This window comes from Podarcis pityusensis, assembly GCF_964106645.2.
Source record: "Podarcis pityusensis genome assembly, chromosome: 7".
In the NCBI taxonomy this organism is placed as follows: domain Eukaryota; kingdom Metazoa; phylum Chordata; class Lepidosauria; order Squamata; family Lacertidae; genus Podarcis; species Podarcis pityusensis.
This window is the reverse complement of record NC_138031.1, coordinates 72,901,299-72,919,932: the sequence shown is the minus strand read 5'-3', so window position 1 is coordinate 72,919,932 and position 18,634 is coordinate 72,901,299. Positions and strand designations below refer to the sequence as shown.

Genomic DNA, 18,634 nt, shown 5'->3' with positions numbered 1-18,634 from the left:
GAACCCTAGAGGTACTCATGACATTTGCATCCCTAGACATTTGGGAACTGAAGAAGGAGAAAGTTGCTTTGTTGAAAACCAGATGCTTGTGAAATGTTGTACAAAGTCACTGGTTCTCTTTGGTGGAGAGGGAGCCTGGTTTAAGATTGAATCGGGTGTCTTTCCATAATTGGGCAAGTTGTGTAACTGTCACTTCTTTATTCTATGTATTGAATAGGGTTGCCGGACTGTGGCAGCCAACATATGAGTGTCATTTATCAATGGTGAGAGCCAGTGTGGTGTAGTGGTTTAGAGCGGTAGTCTCGTAATCTGGGGAACCGGGTTCGTGTGTCCGCTCCTCCACATGCAGCTGCTGGGTGACCTTGGGCTAGTCACACTTCTTTGATGTCTCTCAGCCCCACTCACCTCACAGAGTGTTTGTTGTGAGGGAGGGAGGTAAAGGAGATTGTTAGCCGCTTTGAGACTCCTTAAAGGAGTGAAAGGCGGGATATCAAATCCAAACTCTCTTCTTCTTCTTCTTCTTCTTCTTCTTCTTCTTCTTCTTCTTTGGTCATCTGAACCAGCTCTGAAAATTTTGCTATCTATAATGCACTTCGCATTATGTTGTGTTCTTGGCTTTGTATAAAACCTGGTTAAATTGAAGGCCTGGAAAATGCAGCCATATTTTTCTCTGTGGGTGGCATTCTGGATTGAGATACATGCAGGATGAGTTAGAGTGGGTTAACTTTAGGTCCCCCCCCCTGTTGGTTATAATGAAACCAAATGTAACAAAATGCAAAGCTCACTCTTTGACTGTTGCAAGTAAATCCTATCACAATCCCACATTGAGGCTACTAGCCTTTACTCACTTACCTGGAAATAATCCCTACTAAAACTCAGTGGGCCTTATTTCTTGTAGAAAGCAGTAGCGGTATGGGGATGTTCCAGAGTACAGTGGTACCATGATTTAAGACCGTAATCCATTCCGGAAGTCCTGTCTTAAAACAAAGCGGACTTAAAACAAGGCATGCTTTCCCATAGAAAGTAATTGAAAATGGATTGATCCTTTCTAGACAATGAAAAACACCCCCTAAAACAGCAATTTAGCATGAATTTTACTGTCTAATGAGACCATTGATCCATAAAATGACAGAGATGGGTTGTCAAGAGGAGATTTTTGGATTTGTGAGACACTGGGGAACATTCTGGGACAAGCCAGACCTGTACAAAAGAGACAGACTTCTCATTAGCCAGGATGGAATTGGACTACTGATGGTTTAAATAAAGAAGACCGCAAAGCAACTTTTAAGCTGATTGTAGGATGAATATATTTCTTTCTTATGTCGATCTTGAACAATGGGGCATGCCTCATACAATAAATTAAATATACCCAAAGTGTTCAGGTTACTGGATGTGTACAGTGGAGTTTTACAATATTCTCTGTTTTCACATGCATTGATGACAAAGTTCACAAGGAAAATCTATTCTGTAACAGAAAGAAAAAATACAGAAGTGCATTAACAATGTTTGTGCTAAATGTAAGAAGAAGAAGAAGAAGAGTTTGGATTTGATATCCCGCCTTTCACTCCCTTTAAGGAGTCTCAAAGCGGCTAACATTCTCCTTTCCCTTCCTCCCCCACAACAAACACTCTGTGAGGTGAGTGGGGCTGAGAGACTTCAAAGAAGTGTGACTGGCCCAAGGTCACCCAGCAGCTGCATGTGGAGGAGTGGAGACTCAAACCCGGTTCCCCAGATTACGAGACTACCGCTCTTAACCACTACACCACACTGGCTCTCCACACTGTAAGAATGAACAGTCGTGTCGTTTTACCCAGCAACAGTTCATATGACAAATTCCATAATAGATTATGAATCAATGAGAAGATCTAAACTACTATCTGGCAGAGCTCTTTTAATAGCTAATAAAAGATGCTTTTTGAGTCGAAGTATGTAAAGAACTGTAGACTCAAGCGTGAGACTGCAATTGTTCATAATGAAATAAATTGGTACGCTAAGCTCTGCAGCGCTGGTGGAACCATTTATGCTGTAAAAAAGAAGAGAAAAAGAGGTGTATTACTTTGTTTTCAGTGTACTACTTTACTGCTCTGTGAGGTAGTGGGAAAGCATAAAGGAACCTGGAGTGTGAAGGTTATAAAGCTTTGCAATTTCTTCATTGAGTTCTGACTACTTCTAATATGTAATGCATTTGTTACCATTTTGCTTGAGACACATGTTTATGTGCCATGGGTGGGGCACCTGCAAGGCATATTTCCAAGGTTTTCAAAGCCAAGGGCTTTCAATGCCCCTTGCTCTGTGGGTCCCAAGCTTGGGAACCCCATGCTAAGGATTTTGACAGGTGGGCATGGCGATGCACCTGTCTGTCATGTGACATTATTATGACATCATAAAAGAACCCTTTTAAACCTTTTAAACAAGGCCTTTGGTTGATTTGATTGACATCCTATGCCCTTTTAAAATGTCGTGGGTTTTTTTTGGGGGGGGGATTATTGGGTTTTTATTTTTATTATGTGTTTTCTGGTTTTATATTTTGATTTTATTCTGTAAACCACCCTGAAATCTCCAGGTATTATAATTATCATTATAATGTATATACAAACCTATACCCTGGGATCTCAGGCTGGTTCAGAGAACAGGGTGGTATAGAAATTCAATAAATAAAATAAAATAATCCAGAAATAATGCTGATGTTGATTCAGTTGCAAAGGGCACACATTGCTCTGAAGACCAGTTGTTGGAAAGGTAGGATGAAAAATGTGTTAAATAAATAAATCTTCCATTGGGGCACAAATAAAAGATGAAAACTGTATAGGCCATACCCAGCGTTAGTCAAACTCTAAGTATATGCACCAAAATCAAATTTAATCCACTTATGTTGATGTGTTTGCTTTGAGTATGACAGTTGGAAATCAACCTATGAGTGTCAGGGGTGTCCATCTGAATTTGTATCACTATCTGCATGATTCATTAATACATTTTTGTAATTAGGTGCCTGATACATAATTCAGGACAGATGACTTGTGTGAGCAAGCCATTACAGATCAAACACCAGATGTGCACATTCTGAACAGTGCAAAGACTGGTCCCTTGTTACTCCTGTTAAGGAAAAAATCTTGGTGCGAGGCTGCTCAGTCACCCAGCTTGTCGGGCAGAGCCCGCAGGTCCCTGCAGAATAAAGGAAGGATTCCAGCTACCAACTACAGGAAATAGCTGTAGACCAAAGTTTATTGCGTAATAGGTTCAAAGAGCAAATTTGAACCCCAAAGATGGGGTGACAAAGACTTTTAACACTTTCCCACCATATCCCAGAATACAGTTCGTACAGCATCATTCCTACATAATTGCTACATCACTGACATGTCACAAAAGGGGAGGGGTTAACCTTGGCAAACATGTCCAGACAAGTCCTTGGTACAAGATTAGCATAAGCAGACATGGCAGGGCAAGACTCAGGTATAAGATTAGCATAGACAAATATGTCTTAAGTACCCACCACCCAAAAGTACAATAGAAGTTCCTTTGCATGTCTGGAGCCTGAGGCGAGTCAGGTGATTAGATTTGGCTTCCTTTGGCTAACAATGAGCCCAGCAATTGTCACCTCTGGGAACTTCCTGGAGTCCTTTTTCAAGGGGAAAATAGCTTTGGAATGGAGGAAACTGGGAAAGGAGATGATTTTATATTATTTTTAAAGCTAGGTAACTTCCCTGAGCTGTCAAGTTGAAAGGATACATTCCGGCATAATATTTGTAATATTTAACTTTAAAGATGTGCCCCCCCCCCCAGTAATTTCCGTAACACTCCAGAGGGCAGGACTAGACATACTGGATTTAAAATACCTGGGAGAGATTTCAGTTGACCAGTGGTTGCAATGATACAGCACTCTGACAATGAGACCAATTGCATACATGGCCAGTGGCTGTGCTGAAGGTTTTTCAAACAGAGGCTGGATAACCTGTTGGGGGATGCTTAAGTTGTGGATTTTTTGTTTTGTTTTTAAGTTAGCAGAAGGATTAGATTAGAGGAGTGGAACTTCAGGGTCCTCTGCAACTCTAAGATATCAGTGCAATCAGTTGAGTAATTCAGTTGCAAGGTGCAATCAATTAGTGGGCATTCAAATGATGAGAAATCACGTGACATACATGCATCTGCAAACTACCCCTTTGTCTGAAACTAATTAGTAAAGTTGTTGTTGTTTAGTCATTTAGTCGTGTCTGATTCTTCGTGACCCCATGGACCAGAGCACGCCAGGCACTTCTGTCTTCCACTGCCTCCCGCAGTTTGGTCAAACTCATGCTGGTAGCTTCAAGAACACTATCCAACCATCTCATCCTCTGTCGTCCCCTTCTTTCCCAGCATCAGGGTTTTTTCCAGGGAGTCTTCTCTTCTCATGAGGTGGCCAAAGTATTGGAGCCTCAGCTTCAGGATCTGTCCTTCCAGTGAGCACTCAGGGCTGATTTCCTTAAGAATGGATAGGTTTGATCTTCTTGCAGTCTATGGGACTCTCAAGAGTCTCCTCCAGCACCATAATTCAAAAGCATAAATTCTTCAGTGATCAGCCTTCTTTATGGTCCAGCTTTCACTTCCATACATCACTACTGGGAAAACGCCTTCATGGATCACTGCCTTGCCATGGCGAAGGGGCTTGAATAACTCAGAGAAGCTATGAACTATGCCGAGCAGGGCACCCAAGATGAACAGATCATAGTGGAGAGTTTTGACCAAACGTGATCCACCTGGAGGATGAACCGGCAAGCCACTCCAGTATCCCTGCCAAGAAAACTCCATGGACAAAGACAAAATTAGTAAAGTATCTGAATATAAAGGTGGGATGATTTATTTTGAAATTTCTCTCTCTCTCTCTCTCTCGATAGTCAACTGTGTATTTGAACGTCACAATATTACATTTTAAGAACATGAAAAAACAATCTCCTCCAGTGCTTATAAAGTAAGTTGAAAAACAATGCAAGATGGAGAAACCCAACTAAAATCGGTCCTTTAAAATTCAGAACATTTCAAAGCTGTACTGCATCTTTTGGAGAAGAGAGTTCTTTTGACAATGCTGAAGAAAGGTGATCCAATTTGGTATAAAACTATTTCAACTTTGTCCTGAATCTTTTGATGTCAGAAAAATGTGCCAGCTTAGACTTTGAAGTGAATTCCCAAATTTTATCTATTCATCCACTCATTAATAATGGGTGTTACATGAAACCTCCATTTCCTTGCCAACAGCATTCCTCCTGCTGCTGCTACTATGTATGAAAATAGTTTTTTTGTGTTCTTTCCTTATTGAGTCATCAGCATAATTTCATAATAATAGTAGAGGATCATATGGGATTTCATAACCTAATATACCAAACTGCACTTCCACAGCATGCAATAATAGTATCTTCCAATATATCCAACACTTACTTCTTATTTATTTTACTTAGTATTTCTGGAGTTATATATCACCTTAGCATTGCTTTAGAACAATTTCCCTTTATATTCATATTTAAAGAAGACCTTTGTGCCCTTCCAAGTCTTCATATGTACAGTATATTATTTGCTAGGTCTTGTTCCCACTTAGTCATGGTCCCATTTTCTGGCACTTCTTCAATAGTCACTGCTTTATTTGTTGGGAAAACTCACAATAATGCCTCATCACACATTTTGCATTTCCAGATGTTACCAAAAGAGAGAGCAGAAGATAGCATGAGCCAGCTGTTGCATGCCTCTAACACTGAATTATTTAAGGAAAATAATGAGCTTCTTTTCTATAGATGTTATATGCCTAGTGTCACATTACAATAAAGAATATATTGTTGTTAATAGTACTTGTTTAGTGCCTGCACTGCTAGCCACTGCAAATCAATAAAGCACAATAAAACAAACAACGCTGTCATTTGTTAACTGCACTTACAGTTTTATAATAGATAAATAATAGATAAAATTATTAAAGAAGAGAAAGAGGAAGGACAAAGAAAAATGGTAGATTAATTGATGGTGAAGAGGAAAAATAAATGAGCCAGAAACAGAGAGGAAACTTCAGAATGTATCTCAAAAAAATAATTAATAGTAATAGAATATGCTCAGGCATGAAATGAATGTTGAACCAATGAGTTTTGAAGTGTTTTTAAGATATAAAGTAGGGCAGGTGCATGTCGCGGGTAGAATTCCTGAAACAACCATTTCCATTCTAAATGTAAAAAAAGCAAAGTTGTGTTCAGTGTATTAAATTATCAGTCTAAGTTGTTAAATGTATTGACCATGAAGGATAGAATGACCAGCAGAATTCTGAGCTGGCAGCTTGCTACCCAGCAGCCAAACTACATTAATCATTTGAGGCTGGTGGTGGTGAGGCTGGGAACAACCTTTGAAAAGGTTTCCACGCCTAGTGCAGCAAATGTCTGTAGGGAATCCATGGTATCCCAATACTCCCCCAAACACCCGCCTCCAGAGAGGAGGTTGAAATTGGCTGTCACCTTGAGCCTCATTTACCTTACAGGATTGTTGTAAAGAATAAATGTGCGATGGGAGGGATCATGTTCAACACCTTCAACAGAAAAATGGAATGAAGTAATATTTCAGCTATAATCTATCTTGAGTCCCTGTCAAGGAAAAAGGCAGGATATAGTAATAATAATAATAATAATAATAATAATAATAATAATAATAATAAATTATTTATACCCTGCCCATCTGGCTGAGTCCCCCCAGCCACTCTGGGCAGCTCCCAATCAAGTGTTAAAAACAGTACAGCGTTAAATATTAAAAATTTCCCTGAACAGGGCTGCCTTTAGATGTCTTTTAAAGATAGGATAGCTGCTTATTTCCTTCACATCTGAAGGGAGGGTGTTCCACAGGGTGGGCACCACCACCGAGAAGGCCCTCTGTCTGGTTCCCTGTAACCTCACTTCTCACAATGAGGGAGGATCTCAGTGTCCGGGCTGAACGATGGGGGTGGAGACGCTCCTTCAGGTATACAGGATATACAGTGGACCCTCTGGATACGAACTTAATTTGTCCTGGGGGTCTGTACTTACCCTGAAAAGTCTGTATCTGGAAGCGCTGCTTCTGCGCACGTGCAGAGAGCGCAAAGCACTTCTGCACACACACGCATGGCGAAACCCGGAATTATACACTTCCGGGTTTGCCGCGTCTGTAACATTAAATTACATTACCCGAAGGTAACGTAACCTGAAGTACCACTGTAATGATAAAAACAATGATAAAAATAAATTTAAAAAAATGTAATTGGCTCAAGGTGACAGGTATATGATGCATTTGTGTGCCAGGAGATCATACATGAGAGGGACACGGGTGGCACTGTGGTCTAAACTACTCAGCCTCTTGGGCTTGCCAATCGGAAGGTCAGCGATTCGAGTTCCCATGACAGGGTGAGCTCCCATTGCTCTGTCCCAGTTCCTGCCAACCTAGCAGTTTGAAAGTACACCAGTGCAAATAGATAAATAGGTACTGCTGTGGCGGGAAGATAAACGGCATTTCCATGCGCTCTAGTTTCCATCACAGTGTTCCGTTGTGCCAGAAGTGGTTTAGTCATGCTGGCCAAATGACCCGGAAAGCTGTCTGTGGACAAACATCAGATTCCCTCGCTCTGAAAGCGAGATGAGCGCCGCAACCCCATAGTCACCTTTGACTGGACTTAACCATCCAGGGGTCCTTTACCTTTACGTTTACATTGGTGAAGCTTCTTGATGTAGAATAGGATGTTCCTATTTTCATTGGAGAATTGTTGGAGGGTATGTGACCCATCTCCATACTAGAGACTTTTCTTTTTTGTTACAAGTGACCAGGCAAGCTTTCATATGTTATCATTTTGTTATTGTGATTATCATTATTATCTACAGAAATGAGCTCCCTATAAGTTCTTGTTTGCGGTTATGCATCTGCATATGAAATCTCTCCTCGCTGTTTGCAGTTCTGAACAGTTTCTCAAAAGCAGAAAGGCTTTTAATATAGTATCCTGCTGCTCAAAATGCTAAATATGGAATTTCCCCCTCCATTAGTTTAGAAGTTAGCTTGTGTGCAAGTGCTTAGAAGTTGTTGTGGCCAGGCCATTTGTGTACTTCGCTTTAGTGTCTTTGTGTGTGTTCTCAAGCTTTTCCTGCAAGCTCACAATTGATCATGGCTGAGATGTCAAATACCTTGAGAGGACGAGGGAGGAAGAGATTGTTTAAAGATAGGAAATAAACTGCTGCACAAAGTGCACAGCAGGAGGCAAAAAGGGAAATTGAGTTCTAAAGCTGCTTAGAAACTCTAGCTTAACTGGGAAGAATGAGTTGGTTTGTGGTAAGATGAAGGGGTGCTGAACAGTGTAGAATCACATTTATTCCTGTGGGCTGGGAAGCCTTCATTAAAAAGGAATATGTGAATTAAATTGTAAACAATTATGGAAGGACAAATGTCATAAGGCTGTGAAGAACAGGGTAGCTTTGTGAATGTGTGTACAAGGGCAGAAATGATAGAAGCTCACTCTCAACCAAGTCCCATTGAAATGCTTCCCTGATTCCCTCAGATGTAAGACTTACAGAAGTCTTGCCACCAGGGCAGAACTGTGGCACAGAAGTCCAGGACCCCACTCCACAAAGTGAGTAGCTTAGCTCCCGAAGAAAGCAGCATTGTAAGGAAAGTTAATATATTGTTAAATAAGTTACATAATGCATATTACATTTTGAATTGGAGAGGGGTGGCTGCAGGGAGGCTAGGACCATTAAAAGTCCAGAGTAAAAAAAATAAAAAATCACCAGAATCTCCTGGTCTTGGTTTCCTGATGGGAAAGTGGTTGAACTTCGCCATTCCTAAAAGAGATACTGTTTTGGAATGCATCAATAATACAAGATCATTGCAGTGTTAAGTCTGGAAGGAAGAAGCACGGTTATAATTTTAGCAGTGCTGTTTTCTAACATGTTGTCATCTCATAACTGCCGCAAAGCTGCATTAAGTTTGAGATGACATCCGCTCGCGCCCTTCTGCATTAATCATTCAAAGTGATGTCACCTTCTTGTTTATAGCTGTAAATCACACAGTCAGATTGTGACTGTTCTTAATCTAAAAAAATCTACCAGGCATTTCCCTAAAGACATATTAACAGCCCGACGGGGTACTGGGAGGTGTTATTGCATGTTTGCTTGCCTACAGAGCTATTTAGCATGTGCACAGTGAGTGGAGTTACCACTTTTGTTGTTTAGTTGTTTAGTTGTGTCCGACTCTTCGTGACTCCATGGACCAGAGCAGGCCAGGCACTCCTGTCTTCCACGGCCTCCCGCAGTTTGGTCAAACTCATGTTAGTAGCTTCGAAAACCATCTCATCCTCTGTAATCCCCTTCTCTTTGTGGTGTAGTGGTTAAGAGCGGTAGTCTCGTAATCTGGCGAACTGGGTTCGCGTCTCCGCTCCTCCACATGCAGCTGCTGGGTGACCTTGGGCTAGTCACACTTCTTTGAAGTCTCTCAGCCTCACTCACCTCACAGAGCGTTTGTTGTGGGGGAGCTAGGGAAAGGAGAATGTTAGCCGCTTTGAGACTCCTTAGGGTAGTAATAAAGTGGGATATCAAATCCGAACTACTACTACTACTACTACTACTACTCTTCTTCTTCTTCTTCTTCTTCCCCCAATCTTTCCCAACATCAGGATCTTTTCCAGGGAGTCTTTTCTTTTCATGATATGGCCAAAGTATTGGAGCCTCAGCTTCAGGATCTGTCCTTCAGTGAGCACTCAGGGCTGATTTCCTTAAGAATGGAGAGGTTTGATCTTCTTGCAGTCCATGGGACTCTCAAGAGTCTCCTCCAGCACCATAATTCAAAAGCATCAATTCTAGGGTGCTCTGCAAAACATACCTTTCAGTTTCTCAAAAAGTTTTCTTTCCCAACAAAAAGGCTTCTGCTTCTCTGTCTCTTCCAGTGGGTGTGACACTGGGAAGGCTGGAAGTGGGGGTGGGGCTGTATAGTCTTTCTTTCCATTAAGCATACATCCATTGCTCTGTAGCCTCCATGGCTGCCCCTGTTTTTTGACCTGGGGAAGTCCTAAGAGAGGAATTACTTCATGCTGTCTTCCCTGGGTTTAACTGAAGCATAGGAATACAGCAATGAAAGGCCTAAGATCTGTGGCAGAAGAACAGCACATTGGAAAGCCTTTGATTTTCATCTCCTGGAAGCAGTGCTACTTTTCTACAAACAAACAAACAAACGAGGTACCGGTACTGTGTACTGTTGTGTGCTGCCAGAAAAAAACCAAAAAGTGCACTGCTTATAGGAAACCCCAGCAAGGTGTGTCATTTGGTTTTCAGTAAATGTGAATATCCAGGAAGGCTGTAGAATGCAGGTCATAAGAGAGATGATACGCTGAATGGGAAAAGGTGACTTATTAAATTCCTCTGCTACCTCAAAAGTAAAGTAAGTTGAATACACACACATCCCACGTATGAGAAATTCAGTGAAATTTCCCCTCCCCTTTGATAATTTTAAAAGGCAGTATTTTTATACAAATATGTATAATGTGCTGATAACTACAATAAACTACACCAGGCTTCCTCAACCTTGGCCCTCCAGATGTTTTAAGACTACAATTCCCAGCATCCCTGACCACTGGTCCTGCTAGCTAGGAATTCTGGGAATTGTAGGCCAAAAACATTTGGAGGGCCAAGGTTGAGGAACCCTGAACTACACTTACAAAACAGAAATACTAATAACAAAGAACACTCCAGGTCTGACAGCTGAGCTAATAAAATATTATTTCTCATTGTGGATTTAATATTCAAGAAAACATATTCTCATATTTGTCAAACAAAGGAAGTTAAGGCATCATGGAAAATGTTATCTGATGATAATTTCAAGATACTTGAATAATTAATTATTATTATTTTTCCAAATCATTGTATTGGGCTAGATGTGTCCTTGTCCTGACAGACTTACCAGTCTTGGGGAGGGGAACCCTACACCATTCTGCAAAAATAAAAACATAAAAATGGTTTTGCTTGTCCCTTAGTAATGCGGATTTTATGCATGCAATTCTCAATGCAATTTTCCAAAGTTCCCCTCAAATCTATTGTAAAAGTCCTATTGCTCTTCCATGATTGTGTTCTTAGAGGTCTGGAAGCAACTGGCATGAATCTAACCAACTCCTTAAATAGTACATTTCCCACCCCCACCTGCCCAAAAACCACCAGTAATAACAGCATTGATTTTGACATTTTGACAGTGCCCAGATACAGTATGGCATTCATCTTTTTGAGTATCTCATCTCAAAATCTAACTACTGTACTTGTAGACACTCCCGCCACAGATGAATATAAGTGCCCTGTTGACTGTAACCCCTCCAGCAGCTCTAGGGACATTTTAGCCATCATGTGTATCAGTCTCACTAGGATATAATACCATTTGTGGATTGTTTGCAGATACACATCGCAGCGGCTTCACATTTCACATGCTGTCCCAGTTTCTTTTATCATTAATTGATGGAGAATGGTAAAAAAAAATCAGCACAGCCGTTGTTACTCACCCACACTAGTAATTAGCTTGAAGAGTCTGCTGTAATTGGTCCAAACTCTTCCTGAACTTCCTAATATGCATTTAGACAAATTGGCGAAGATAATTGCTAAAGCAGTATAAATTACAAACAACAATTAGTAAAATATTTACCAAGCTTCTGGAATAAAAAAATAAAAAAATAGAAAAGAGTGTGCCTGCCTCCTTGTCTTAAATAAAATATTCGTTCCATTTTTTCTCTTTTCCACCAACATTTATTTCATGAAATCCAGCTAATTAAATTTAAGAGACTGAATAGAGGGAAATCTTTCTCACTTCTCAACTGGTTAAAACTTGAGATCACAGGAACTTAAGGGCTTTTCACACCACTTCTTGTCTCATTGCTTTCCCCTGGGGAAAACTGCTCTTTAGTGCTCAATCAGAGCAAACAGCAACAGGTTTCCCACATATTGTCCTTTATTCCACTTTGGAGCTAAAGAGCAGGTTTTCACTGCAAAAGTTGCAGGGCAAGGAGTACTCCTCTCAGACCTGTGCCTAGAAAGTACAGGTCAAACACAAAACCACTCAAACCAATGCTTCCTGGGCACGGGACAAGTTTTACAGAGGATCTAGCACTGTGCAGATTCCAAATCAGACCCCCAGACCAATCCACACATTGCTAGGGAATGTGATTGAGTGATGCCTTTGCTTCAAAGTTGCCTTTTGCCAGATCCCTCCCTATCTCTAATGGCATAGCAAAAAAACCCTACTGTATGAAATGGTCCAGATTTAGGCTGGAGGTAAAGTTAGGTGGGCGGGATGCAGGTGGCGCTGTGGTCTAAACCACAGAGCCTAGGGCTTGCCGATCAGAAAGTTGGTGATTCGAATCCCTGCGGCAGGGTGAGCTTCTGTTGCTTGGTCCTTGCTCTTGCCGACCTAACCGTTCAAAAGCACGTCAAAAGTGCAAGTAGTTAAATAGGTACCGTTCCGGCGGGAAGGTAAACAGTGTTTCCATGCACTGCTCTCATTCACCAGTAGTGGTTTAGTCATGCTGGCCACATGACCCGGAAGCTGTCTGCGGCCAAACGCCGGCTCCCTTGGCCTATAGAGTGAGATGAGCGCGCAACCCCAGAGTCGTCCGCGACTGGACCTAACGGTCAGTGGTACCTTTACCTTTAAGGTTAGTTGAAGCTATTGAAACCGTGCTTCCAAGCAACATATGGTGAATTAGTAAAAAAAATAAGATTGTTTAACTTACATACTACTGGATATGTAAATTAAAAGATCTACAAATCTAAATGAACTTCTTTGGGGATGTGTTGGATAAATCCCGCTGTTCTATACAAATGTTTTAAAATTGCTGCTGAAGTACAGTTAAATGAAGCTGTTATGTGTACTACAGTCTATATTTGCATATTTGACAGCATCATTACCATGTGCTGAAGACAGTTGGATGGGATTAGAATGTATTGGCATTCTAGTATTACATATTCTTCTGGTAAAATTTTATTAGTAATGTTGCATCTTCTTTTGGGATGCCCCAGCTGCACACTGGAGTGTTACATTTCTGATGTTAATGGAGTTTTTATAGAGCTAATTTCAGGCTGTCAATCCCAAATCAGGAGCTAACCCATGAAAAAATAAGCAAATTGGCTTAAAAGTGATCAGATTTCTCAATTTCAATATAGCGTCTTTAGTCTGCCTCGGCACAGTGACATGAAAGCACGCTGTAGTTGTTTTCATGTCTCTGCCATTATTTTTATATGCAGTTATCACAATAGTTTATAATGAAAGACTTAAGAAGGCTACAGTGGCTTGATGTGCCATTAAGTCACACAAGCCAACAATATTGTATTGCCCTTTTGTGTTGGCTCAAAAATTCAGCAACAAATGCATATACAGTGGTACCTCGGGTTAAGGACTTAATTCGTTCTGGAGGTCCGTTCTTAACCTGAAACTGTTCTTAACCTGAGATACCACTTTAGCTAATGGGGCCTGCCGCCGCCGCTGCACAATTTCTGTTCTCATCCTGAAGCAAAGTTCTTAACCCAAGGTCCTATTTGTTACGATATTGAATCAATGCAGCCGCGAGCTGCTGGTAGCTTGAAAACAAAACATAATGGGAATGTTGGGACTGTTCCATGGGAAACAGAGGGACAGTCAATTCACAGTGCAGAGGGCACCGGAATTAGCTCAGAGTGTAATATGAGCTGTACAGGAAGTACAGGAGGAGTTTGTCTCTCGACTGCTGGAGCTTGAAGACAGCAGTCATGATTTTTGTAACACTGCAAAGACAGAAATAAAGGCATGTAAATACGTTTCTGTCTATCTCTTTCCCCTGCCTGGGGGGGCAGGAAAGAGGGGGTGTGTTCTTCTCACTCTGAGAAGGATCGCCTATCGCGACCTAGCCTGGATCCTGCCGGGAATGCAGACAGGGAGGTCAACAGGAGATCAAGCCGGGTGCCTGGAGAGTGGCCAGTTTCTCCTGATAAAGGCTTGAATCCCAACACTATTTCTGGGTTAGCGGAGCCTGCAACCTGAAGTGTCTATAACCCGAGGTACCACTGTAGTGTGGCATGCTCATCTCTCCCTATAAAGGGGACGCAGGTGGCACTGTGGTCTGAACCACTGAGCCTCTTGGGCTTGCTGATCAGAAGGTCGGCAGTTCGAATCCATGTGACAGGGTGAGCTCCATTGCTCTGCCTCAGCTCCTGCCAAACTAGCAGTTTGAAAGCACTCCAGTGCAAGTAGATGAATAGGTACCGCTGTGGCAGGAAGGTAAACGGCGTTTCTGTGTGCCCTGGCTTCCATCACGGTGTTCCGTTGCGCCAGTAGCAGTTTAGTCCTGTTGGCCACATGACCTGGAAAGCTGTCTGTGGACAAATGCCGTCTCCCTTGGCCTGAAGTGGGATGAGCACCGCAACCCCATAGTCACTTTTAACTGGACTTAACCATTCAGGAGTCCTTTACCTTTACCTTTTATCTCCCTATAGGAATTCTCTTTTTGTGAGCAACCTTGATTCTGGGTTCTGGGGAAAAGAATAATCACCATCACCATATATTCTTACCTTGTGTATTTGACCAAATGTATGTCATGTCCTCCATGCCAGGGATATAAATCTGATGGCACGAAAGAGCAAAGAGCAACAGGATTTTAAGTCTGTCAGATGGACTGACGCTAAGTCTTGTTTTTTGTGCGTGTGTGTGATCGCTATATCAGGGCTGCAACACTTTAAACAAAGCTTCATTAAACACAGGAGTCAGCCTGAAATAAACTGTTTGTATGAACACAGCCTTTATTTATTTTTCATATTTGTTAGCCACTTTTCTTGCCAAGAAACTCACTGCACCTTTCGTTAACACTCAGACTGATTTTCATTAAAAGCTTTCATCTGAAACCAGTCTGGGAGATATATTGTAACATAAAACTGTATGATAAATATTGGCAGAAGGGGGGAAAACTTCATAGTCAAAAGTAGGCCACTAACATTTTGGGAGACGACACTGCAATAAATATGACATTAATGGCCGTGTCTTAAAACTTGGCTGTCTGAGCAGATAAGTACTTAAAATGGGGGGTTACTGACCACTGTGTCATTGCAATGTCACAAACCATGAAGTTACACTAGCAATGAAGGCAGACAATGTCAGCGCAAATGTCATCAGTCAGGGTGGCGGCTGTACTGCTGAGGAGCTGACAAACCTACTGACAAGGCATTTAGAAGGATGGCACATTAAGATTTCACTTAGGAAAGGAGGAGGAAATAGTTCAAAATTTGATTGTGCAAACCTGGTTTGTAGTCTGGCCTGAAACTGTGCTGTAAGAAGGAAGCTGTATCCATTCTGATAGCTACTCACTCGGGTTCATGGGCCATCTCAGAATGTTATTTAATTCTGTTTGGCAGCTGCCACCTGCTGCGTCATTGTGAGTGACTCAGGTGAGTGGGCACATATGATCAAGATTAATACCAGCTGCTGCCCACTATGACTGATGCCTCGTCTGTTTTGAAATGCTTTTTTAACCTTTATTCATAAAGAGGGTTAACTTCACCTGCTTATGATGATTCTCTGATGAATTTTTTGTTGGCGTCTGTCTGTCTCGAGAGACCATGGATTCTGCCTCCAGGGGTAAAGCCAAACCGCTGGAGAATCGCAACACCCGCAGTGGCTGCAGAAACTTGTAACTCATAACTGCTGCCTCCCATGTTGTTTTTGCTGCATTAGCATCAATGTGATCTTTCAAGGGGTGCAAGCCTGGGCTGTGTGTATGGGCTACCCAGATGGCAACACCTCCCACCCGGCCTCACTAATGTGGTTCAAAGGAAAGCAGAGCAATACATTTGGCCCCAGCTTGGCTGTGGGAGTTGCTGGAAGGAGGAGTACAATAACCTGACTAAATGCATGAGTTAAAACAAGAAAGCAGCTGAGTTGAGGCAGAAAAAGCCCACAGAGCCATACAAGTTGTCTGTTCTTGGCTACGAATTTTGGAGATCTAAAAATCCCTTTGTTCATTTCCCTCTAGCTAACGGATTCATTGCTTAAGATTCATCCTTTGAGTTGTTAACATATGAGAAAAGCTGATGGGCTCTTCATATTGTATCTGATTTGTTCAGAAGGGACCTTATTAAAATGTGCACCTAAACTGAGATAACTCCCACTGTCTGAATATATTGAGTGTTTTGAAGTTCACCAGGTTTCCTGAAGTCATCCATATTGCTGGTTCTCAGGCAGTACCACATAGGTACTAGTAAATTCCAAGCCATTTAAATTCTGTAGCAAACTTGCACACTTTTGATGCACAGAGTTGAACCCAATTTTCTGTATATGGCAACTGACATGGGGCTGGACAAACTACATATTTTCTGCTGACTTTCCTAGGATAGTTCAGTGAGCTGTGTTCATCTTGGTAGGTTAGAATTGTGTAAGGGTGCTCTCATAGCAATGAAAAGAGGAGAGTCACCATAAAAATTTCATAGACAAAGTGGGCTGCTGAGAGTGGGTTTGGGACCCAGTGAAAAAAGAAAAGTAAACCCCACCCAGCAAGGGTGAACCAGCTAAAAATCCTTACTCTGGGATATAAAATAAATGTGTGATCTCATTTTTATGTTAATAAGAAGATAGTATTTGTACCTGTTGGGGATATTAAGATCCCAATGGTGAATGTCAATAATACAGTGGAACCTCGGTTTTCGAACATAATCCATTCCAGAAGACCGTTTGACTTCTGAAACATTCAGAAACTGAGGATCAATGAGCGGTCGGCAAAATCCATTGAAAAAATGGAGAAACACTCCTTGGAAGCCATTCAACTTCCAAGGCACGTTCAAAAACAGAAGCAATTACTTCTGGGTTTTCGGCGTTTGGGATCCGAATCATTTGGCTTCTGAGATACTCAAAAACTGAGGTTCCATAAGCACCCAGACGATTGTTGCTGAACTAACTGTACACTTTAAACTTGTATGTGTAGCACCACAATAATGTGTACCACTCAACAATTTTGTTGCAGTCACATGGTGTTCACTTGCTAAAACATACAAAGATGATAAGACGACACTGCAATGTTGTACTGTCAAAGTGCAAAAGCGAATGTTTGTGTAGAGTTGTGAATTCTCGGAAATGCTCGGTGCATGCCATAAGCTTGCAAACCGTTATTCATAATTGTATGTGCATTGAACATGAAAGACATACTTTGTAAAGAATTACATGAAATAGTTGCAAGATAATTGGTCTCTGGGGCCCCACTCAGAGCACCAAACCCCAGTAATTTATACCAGCTCTCCCACCCTATCTTGTCAGTCCTGTATATTTTAAAGGCCATACATTGTTTATTCAGCTGAAGAGGGACAGTTTCTCCTGGTGCCTAAAAATAGGTCATAAAGGCATCATACATGCCTCCCTGAGGAGAGCATTGCACAAATGGGAAGCCACCACAGAAAAGGCCTGTTCTTGTGTTGCTAACCTCCGGACTATCAGCCCCGTGCCACTCAATGCTGTTCTAATTTGCCATCCATTTACTTTGCCCATTGAGCTTGCCGGAAGCCACCAAGAACCCAAATGAACATTGGCATTGTTTTCGCCGTCCCTCGTCCCCCTTGCATCCATTTGCACTTATCAATGTGGATTATCATTGGACACTGGAGAGAAAATGCTGGTCCCAGTATGTGCTTATTAATCACCTCTCCCTTTAAAGATGTGTCTGTATAAAAATAGCAGTGATAAGAACTCGGAGGAATGACAAGAGCAAGGGCTATTACTCCAGTGAATAGTGTTATGCTGTTAGACATCCTTTGGCTTCTGAAAATGTGATGTGATTTATCTCCCTTTGTTTTTGCAGACCTTTTAAAAGTGAAAGCATTCCTATCACATAATGTCCATGTTCCAGGAGCCCAGGAATCCATTTTCACCTAAATAGGACCATATGTAGTCCAGAGGCACATTTTCTGAACCTGTTAATGCGCTGTCTGACAGAAGAGAGGCCAGAGAAGTGTGGATTCCAATATCTACTTTTCGATTTCTGCACTATTGTTCTACAGAAATTAGTATTGCCTCTTTTTAGCTTCTCGGGGGAGAGGGGGGAGTTATGTCCAACTGTCAAGCTGTTCGCAAGGAATAAAACATCCCTTGAGCTTGATTCAGACCTGAATGCATGATCTAAAAAAACCAAAAAACCCCAACCTCCAACAACTCTCTTAAATGAGACTATTCTGCATACAATTTCAGTCCTCTTATGTCCAAGGTGTGCTCGATTCCCCCTTGCACTACAATGTATTCTTTGAGATGAAATGTTTCACCAAGTTATGTCTAGGGACAGATACAGCATTCCCTCCCCGCCCCCCCGCCATAAATTAGTTCCTTTCTGAATCTGTTTTTCTTGTCGGTGATCATAAATTTGTATATACATTCAAGGAAACTCTGTAAGCAACGTTAAGCTAATGACAAGAGAGACGAAACACCTGTATGTACTAAAAAAAATGACTTCCAGAATGCCAAACGAAAGGTATATCTTGCTTATTGAGGTAATATGGTGACAGCCGTAGGTTTGTGACTACAATGCATCAAATTGTTTTGAGCACATGAAACAAACAAATCACTTAGAGAGACTAAAGCAAACCCAGTATTGCCGCAAGCCATGCCTGGAGTGGTCTCTGAGACCACCCTCCATAGCCCTGCTGTGAGT

General features: G+C 41.6%; 2 long non-coding RNA genes across 2 annotated transcripts; one reads left to right on the top strand and one right to left on the bottom strand.

Moving 5' to 3' along the window:
• Positions 1–1,787: 1,787 nt before the first annotated feature.
• Positions 1,788–15,395, bottom strand: LOC308482072. The gene is made up of 6 exons (XR_013988945.1): positions 14,526–15,395; positions 11,492–11,587; positions 10,906–10,935; positions 8,742–8,795; positions 7,020–7,184; positions 1,788–2,023 (listed from the first exon to the last, which is right to left on the bottom strand). It is a non-coding gene; the product is annotated as an uncharacterized lncRNA (long non-coding RNA).
• Positions 15,396–15,416: 21 nt separating this feature from the next.
• LOC308482173 lies at positions 15,417–18,088 on the top strand. The gene is made up of 2 exons (XR_013989114.1): positions 15,417–15,637; positions 17,792–18,088. It is a non-coding gene; the product is annotated as an uncharacterized lncRNA (long non-coding RNA).
• Positions 18,089–18,634: the final 546 nt, after the last annotated feature.